At 37.7% G+C, this 8478-nt stretch overlaps 1 pseudogene; it reads right to left on the bottom strand.

Annotated features, from left to right (window-relative positions):
- Positions 1-1427: 1427 nt before the first annotated feature.
- Positions 1428-7368, bottom strand: LOC119271181 (annotated as a pseudogene).
- Positions 7369-8478: the final 1110 nt, after the last annotated feature.

Here is an 8478-nt window from a genome sequence, read left to right as displayed (position 1 = left end):
TGATGATGTAAGCAAAGTATAACATTCTTTAAAACAAAAATGTTTTCTAGGTTAAATCATATGTCCAATTTACAATCTGTTTTCACTGCTGGTTTTGTATCATTGGGTGACTCTCAGCTATATCCCACTCGAATATATTCTGACAAAAAACTGACCCTAAAGTTGCCACCCCATGATAAATGAAGTTGCCATTGGAAAATTTTGCTACCATATTGGAAAATTGACTTTGTACCAACTTTAATATAAACACAATGGCTACTTCATTAATTACTAGGTGGAAAGTTTTAAGATGCATTTGTTGCCACCCCAAGATAAGGAAAGTTACCTTATATTTGTGTCTAAGTTGTCACCGTGTTTGTATCAAAGATGCCACGTGGCAACTTTAATACCAACACCCTGACTGTGGCAACTTTAATACCAACACCATGAAAACTTGTTAAGATGATTTTTTCCATCTAAACTACACATGGGATCTAGTATCCAATCTCTTGTCGAGACGAAACCAACAATGAAGACAAAATGCAAATCATATATGTGGTTTGAGGGTTAACACATTTTCAAGTTTAAAAATCAACATTTATTGTTGTTGTTACATGTAATATGCATGCCTGCATGTCGTCGCGTAAACACTCCTATCATGTGAATGGCCCGCATTATTAACGTCACAGTTCTATTCCTTGGGGTGCTCCTATACATAACCGACTAGGATAATAATACACAATCATGGTTGGCTCCGGCATATATTCCTATCAGGTTCACGTGCAAAGGTGGTTATATAATAAAATAATTTAAAATTTTAGTTTCACTTATGGTTTGCAGCTAACCCTACAAACCAAATTCAGAAGAGTTTCATTGCAAATTGGTCATCACCAAATCTCACATGGACATTACATTAAATTTACCCAGGTCTCACATTCAGGTCACATTCACTCCAAGACAAATATCACAACACACGACGACCACCATATAATAACTTTAAATTTCAACATGTCAAGGTCTGAAATATGCCCGTATTTTTTTGGAATATGACAGTTCTTCTGGTTGCAAATGAGAATATGACGATATTTGAACATATGTGACAATTTTCTCACGTGCATCGTGGGAAAAACATTTATTTTATATAGATAACACAGATGGAGCAGGCTCATGCATCTAAACAAATGACTCACTGGGAAAGTAAGGTTTGAATTTGCATAAGAAAACTAAGAAAAAATATATGGAAGAATTAAACAGCCAATAGTTGCGTACTACTCCCTCTGTTCCTAAATATTTGTGTTTTTAGGGATTTCAAATGGACTACCATATACGAATGTATATAGACATATGTTAGAGTGTAGATTCGTTCATTTTGCTTCGTATGTAGTCATTTGTTGAAATCTCTAGAAAGACAAATATTTAGGAACGGAGGAAGTATAATGGTCTTAAGGCTAGATGGGCTTGAGGAATAGGCTCTCGACAGTCTCCTGAAGATGTGTACTTGTTGTGTACACGTCGTTCCTATTATCATAGAACAATGACGAGCTACGTGCTAAATCAATAATTGGTTGCAAGGCTGGGAGAAGCGCATGATTTTCAAAGCGAGCTTTGTTCAAAATCTTCCATTCCTCTTCTATTAGTTCATCGATCCTTGCAATGGCCACCTTGTCTGTGACTCCATGCTCATGGATGTAACACTCCACGGAGCTTGCTGCATCACCCTTGCACTTCCGACGCTGTATACGGCATTGTTAATACACGTAAAGCGACATGAAGTGTTTACATATTATTATTATAATTAATCTTCAAATAATATATAAATTTATACCTTAAATGCAGCAATGTCGTTCATGAAACGTACAATCTTTCCACCTGCTATAACAACGTCGGGTACGCCAGCTGCCCAATCGAGTGACTGCTTCATTATTTTTCTATCCACGCCTGCCATCACACTCAACGATAGTGTTGGTCCGCCTACCGTTAGGCTAGTCTAATTTACTTGATCTTCAAATTTTGGCCAGTGATTATTGTGTGACCATTCGGCTTCTTGTAGATAACCGCTGACGTGATTTTGAAACTGTATTCATGGGTGCATGCAAAAGATAAGCGAAATAACTTAATCAAAAGGGCTAAAGCATAATCATGAATATATTTTCTTAATTTCAAATTTTCTAACATAGAAAGGGCATGTATGTATTACCGCTTTTCTAAGGTAGGAAACATTGTAGTCGACGTTGGCTGGCACTTCATCCTCAATATTTTTAAATGTTATCAGCAACTCCATATACAACCTCTTGAGGTACTCTGGCAGAATATCAACGGCACTTTCATCCCATCTATAGGACCAATTGTGTGTGGCACAAAAGAAAATAGTGAGACACTTCTATTAGCTTGTTTGTGCTCATAATTGTTTCTAGATGAAGACCTACTGATGGCAGATCCAGATAAAAGATCAACATCTCACTACAAGATTCTATCTCACGATTTACAAAATAAGGAAATCAGGGTTGATGGAAGAATATGCGCAAGAATCTGGCTTCATATGAGCTAACCAGAACTTTATTCTCTCTGTCGTATAACGGCTAGAGTACGCGTGAGTCAACCTGATTTGTACTGAACCCTAGATGCATATATAAAGGAGTTGTAGGCTAAGGCATAAAAGGAATATGCAAATCACAATCCAACTCACTCAGAAGCAACTATGAGAAATTTGGAAGATTGGTTCAAAGTACTCTAGATCGCCAACCATGCCGAGAACTAGAGATCGATGGGATCTTGACCCACTAGTTTATAAGTTCCTTTAGCCACCAAATACTCGTGTAATATATTTTGAGATAGTGAGAAACCGACAGCGAGGGGAGTAGGATTATTACCCACCACGGGGGCCTGAACTTGGGTAATTTTTTTGCCTTGGTCTTAACCATTGTTGCGAGATATTTTGATGTGATCCTTGTGTTGCCCCACCTCCATGACATGACCTCCCAACTATGTGCAATGGCAAACCAATCGCACATGGTTCAAAAAATACACATTTGTGCAACTGCATAGCTACATTTTGTCTTAGCGGGTATGTGGGTGATGTTGTCACGATACCATATGGTTGAAGGTCACAACCCATAACATCCTTCCCTTAATGATGCGTCAAATACTAGCCAACTTCAGATACCTAGAGTACTACCTACGTTCAATGATAGCTTCTCATCTCCACATATGTGTGTCCTCAGAACCGACACATCCAGGTTACCAGTTAGTGGTAGTGGATGACCGTGAGGAGCTCAGTGACCTCATGCTTGCTATAGTTGTGCGACATAGACATATCTACGACGGGTGGTCCTTGACAGAGAAGAAATGTGTCTTCCATCCTCTAGCAACGAACCCTTGTACGTTGACGATGTAGTTGTTCCCCACCTCCCAAAAAATGCCACTTCACCTTGACTCTATGTTGGCAGCTCCTTCATCTACTAGAAACATTGTTAGATCCATGCTAACAATGGTATATCTGTGGCGGATGTATCTTGAACTCGTCTAATTAACGACAATGGCGGGGTGTCGGCCCTACTGAGGCGACACCAGTCATCATTGTTGCTATTTTTTATTGCTAAATTCCATATTGCATACATTTCTAAATTTAGGTCATGTGCTTATAGTGTTGCATTGGAGACAAATCAGTTCCCTGTGTAGTGCATTAGACCATCTCATCAGTCAATTTTCACCATGTGTGATTTCCTTTTACATTATCTCCTACTAACTTCTAGAGGCATATAAGGTATATCCTATTCTTTGCGGTGTGTCATCTTGGAACCCTTCATATCAAATATTTGTTCATGTCTTATCCAAGATATTGTATCTATACACAATCTAGCACATCCAATTTAATTTTTTTAGTCATTATGACTGACATAATTTCAATAAAAGTTGGTTCACTATATTAAATAATTGGCCCATGCATAAATATTTGAGCTTGCAAATGGCTAATAGGAAACAACTATTAGTGTTTCATAGGTAAAGATAAATCTTATTACTAAGAAATATAATGTCCACCACTCCACCTTTGTATGGCTTCATGTAACTTCCGACAATCATCTATGGTAGCATGAATATCATATGTGTCATCCACAGTCGTAATAAGTACAATCATCATTGCGACAATACGTCTTGGTAGTTTGAAACCTCTCTGATAATATACCACATAGGCCCAAGTGTAGCTCTCCACCACGCGACAACGAATATAACTTAGTCCAATATTTCTAGAAAAATTGTTCCACCACCTACACATTAGAATAATTATATTTATTTCAATATTACATTTGATTGATTTAGAAAACATTGGCCCTTCTCCATGTCAGAAAAAATGGATCACACCATAAATATCAGGGGTTCCATGAGATCATGAACACAATTAGGAATAAATATATAAAAACATGCTATGTAGGATATCACTTTAAATTCTACACATAGAAAGTATTCCATGAAAACAACAAATAAGTGTAAATTATATCTAAGTTAGGTTCAACATAGCTAGGAATATTTCTCTCTTAGACCACATCAAGTAAAATAGGATGAACAATAGGCATGCACTAGATCGTTATCCATAAGTACCCAAATCTATGGTAATGTGTAGGAAATTATTAGGCCATCAATATTGCCACAAAAATGATAGTAGGAGATAATTTTATCCAACTTAATCTTTTCATTAGTCTTTTGAGCTGTTGATGTAGGTTTTTTGGATGGCTAGTATCAGAAGTATGCTACAAGCTCATTCTCATATGAGTAAGGATAGCATGTTGAAAGCACATTTGGCTAGCTTACATAAACTGTAAAACATGGAGAAATACCACCTTGAATGTTGTTGGCCCGAAAGAAAAACTATAAATTATTGTACCTTTTGTACTACTTCAATCTAAGAAAGTAAAAATATATGATTTTCAAATAAGGAAATAACATGTATTTTTTAATGAAATCACAAGAAAATATACAAGATTATATTAGAGGTGAATAAATTTCGAGATAATAATTAAAATTTAGGGCCCATTAAATATGTGAAATTGTGAAATCGTATAAAGAATAGATGGCTCAACTTTGATGTGTAATAATCAACAAATCTTTTGTTGGTAATGATTTACACTATGTATGATTTACATTATTATTATTATTATTATTATTATTATTATTATTATTATTATTATTATTATACCATCATCATCATCTCAATTTATCATGATTCAAAAGAGAAATAAGAGTTTAACTTACTCAGTAATCGCTTTGAGCTCCTTCAAGTGGACATGTTGTAAAAGGTTAAAATCTAGTTTTGCGAGCTCCAATAGAACTGGATTATATCCTTCCTCTTCTTTGTACTCAGAGATATAATGCAGTGTCTCTATCCTCTTACAAGCCCGTGGCAGTGGTATGTGAAGGGCCCGTTTGACTTGATTAGCTAGTGGGGTCTTCAGATCACTACCCCTCATTGATCTAAGATGACGCCTCGCAAAAGTTATGGCTTCTTCGAGTGTTGGCTCACCATGAACATGAAGATGAGCTGCATTATACAAACTTAACAGCCCCTTTGGATCATTTGATATGTCCTTACTGAAGCCCCCATCTTGGGCCTTGAATTTATTGAAAACATCTGCATCCACAAATTGTTGTCTTTGTCAGAAATCTAATGTCGTCCCTGTCAAGCTAGTTTGAGATACAGATAATGTAACTCGAAGGCATGCATACTAAGAAAATCAGCAATTAATCAAAGCTTCAAAATTCAATCAGCTGGCCAATTGTTAATCTACATCCTCTAAATGTCATGGGCGTCATCCAATGCTATGATAAATAGATACAGTTAGATACCTGGAGAAACCCAATGGCCATGCTCCCTAAGCAAGCGAAACCCTAGAGCAACTTCACTGAGGCTTGAGCTACTAAAAAATTCACTCTCCAAGATCTGGCTTAGAATAGTGTCGATCTGCTCTTTAAAGTGGTAATCTATTCCAAGATGTTGGAGTGTATCCAGTAAGCCAATTTGCATTGCCATATTGTTACAAGACTTAAACATCATGCATACATGTTCCTTCAGTTCATTAGCTCTCACCAACATCCATTCCTCAGACCTCTGCAATTGATTGCTTAAGTTAACAAAAAAATGGATGCAATACATAGATCCATAATCAAGTTATCCAGTTTGTATCCAAATAGTGGTGGATATTTCCCACCAAAACTGCATAAATGTACTCATGTTACAAATGAATAAGACTCATAGCCATTTTTGTTTGATCACCATATGGTGTTAATGTGAGAATAATAGAAGCATGTAAATAAAATGTTTTTCTTTCTGTTATAAGAATACGAATTGTGTAATATTTTTGCAAAAACACAAGGGAAATATTTGTATGTCACTATGCACACACGATTATGGGAGTAATATTGCTAATGTTGTTATTTTGCACTAGCTATCATTTTCCTCCGGAGTAGCCCCTAAATAAATTTAGCTAGTGACATCATGTCCCGATTGATTCTTAACAAAGGTGAGCCACGTCATCAGTATGATGTTTTTTTCTTACCTTTTCACACTAGCCTTTTTTCCTCAAAAAAACGGAGCACTTTTATCATATTCTTCGGGCACATCAATTTTTTTTGTTATGGGACAAGGTATCATCTAGTTATTGCGAAAGCAAGTACATTCTAATAATGTATAAATGTTGTTGTTTTGAAGAAAAAAAAGTGTTTTGACACATGGTGTATCATGTTCCTAGGATTAACCAAAATTAATAATACGAAACGGAGCCAAAGTTCCAATTTGATTGGTAAGATGCCAGTGGGTATACTCCGTTTATTTCGCAGTACAGTGCATATTAGATTTATTTTAAGTCAAAGTCTGGTGAATTTTCAGCATGTATGCATTCAAAAAAATCAAAATAAATACAATATGAAAATATACTGAATGATAATTCTAATGATATTTATTTGGTATTATGGATTTTGCCTTTATTTATAAACTTAGTCAAACTTCACAATATTTAACTTCGAAAAAAATAATATATGCATTGTATTTTGAAATGGAGGGGGTTTGATTTAATAGCCTTGCTAGCTTGGTTTTCAACTTTTGATGTATATCTGCAGTGGTTCTGGCTCATATCCAGTAAAGAAGTCGCTCCACGGTGAGGGTTCAAAGCCGGACTGCTTTTCAGGAACGGCGGCAGCAGCCAGTGGCGAGGCCACAGACCGACGACCCTGTACAGCTGACCGGGCTCCGCCGGCGAAGCCTCCGTCAATTTTCATACAGCACGATGGTTTAGCCATTAGTTTTCTTGGGCTTTTGGTCGCTAAGACAAAAGTTGCCTGACCTTGCCCAGACTTCATGCACACTCTGGCGCCGCCACTGGCAGCAACGGCGGATGCCATGAGAGCTTACGAGTGTCGCGCGTTGTTCTTCTTCAGGAAAAAGCTAGCGAGCTCGCTATAGTTAGCTTTAGGGAGGTATGAGAATGCATGCGTATGACGGTATGAGAGGCCTTTATACCCAAGGCCAGCCCCAGCCCGGGTCATTGGAATATTCATGCATAGCCGCCACCATGCATGCATCTTCTATTCTTCTAATAATTAGCAGCCGGAGTGCCGCCACTATGTATAGCCGCCACATTGTCAGGGTCACCTAAGCAAGTGCAGAGTTGGTCAAAACCCGGTGCTAAGTCGAGTGCTAACACAAAATTCGTTGGAGTCGACTATTCAACAAGCACCGGTTCTAGAGTAGCGTTGACTCCTATATATACCTGCATAGATGCGCCAATCGCCCGCGATAGCTTAGAAGCAGCTTAAGATGAGAATCTCACAGTTGGAAAAGTCGATGTGGGTTCTGACGTGTGAGGCCTACACTGCAGCGGTTTTGGATTTGTGAACTTTATCCAACGATACGCACGCTCTTAGACCTCCTACAAGTGTATCACATGAATTATTATGTCTACCAACTAAGCAATTTAGATGAAGTGATATACAATTAAATGGAGAAAGCAAGAGGGATGGGTATCATGATATGATACCGTGTCGTATTGAATGTTGTGCTATTTCTGTGCCATGCATAAATATAAATGAGGTCGTCTATAATACCACCTTCAGATACTATGCACTATGAAGGTAATATCATATACATGATGCTAGTATATGACACTCCCACTACGAGCAGCCTTAGATCTCAACATTTTAGGTTCACGCATCGACAATAAAGATATGGTGCCAAAATTGGTTACCCCGTGACGAATTAATGAGACCACTTGTATGCCTCACCAATTCAGCTCCTCAACTAGCTGACGATCTGATAGATGAAACTTCAGCTCAATGGAGAGAGGGACTAATCCGTGATACTTCCTTGCCATTGGACGGGGATGCCATTCTGATAACTCCGTTATATACATGGCTTCAAAACTTTTGGTCTTGGAACTTGGAGAGGACAGGAGTGTTCTCAGTAAGATCGCACATATCCCATGTTAGTGGCTACAAAGTTCAGAAGTGAAAGTT

Source organism: Triticum dicoccoides, chromosome 3A (genome assembly GCF_002162155.2).
Source record: "Triticum dicoccoides isolate Atlit2015 ecotype Zavitan chromosome 3A, WEW_v2.0, whole genome shotgun sequence".
Taxonomy (NCBI): domain Eukaryota; kingdom Viridiplantae; phylum Streptophyta; class Magnoliopsida; order Poales; family Poaceae; genus Triticum; species Triticum dicoccoides.
The sequence above is the reverse complement of the archived record's forward strand: the minus strand, read 5'-3'. Positions and strand labels throughout refer to the sequence as shown.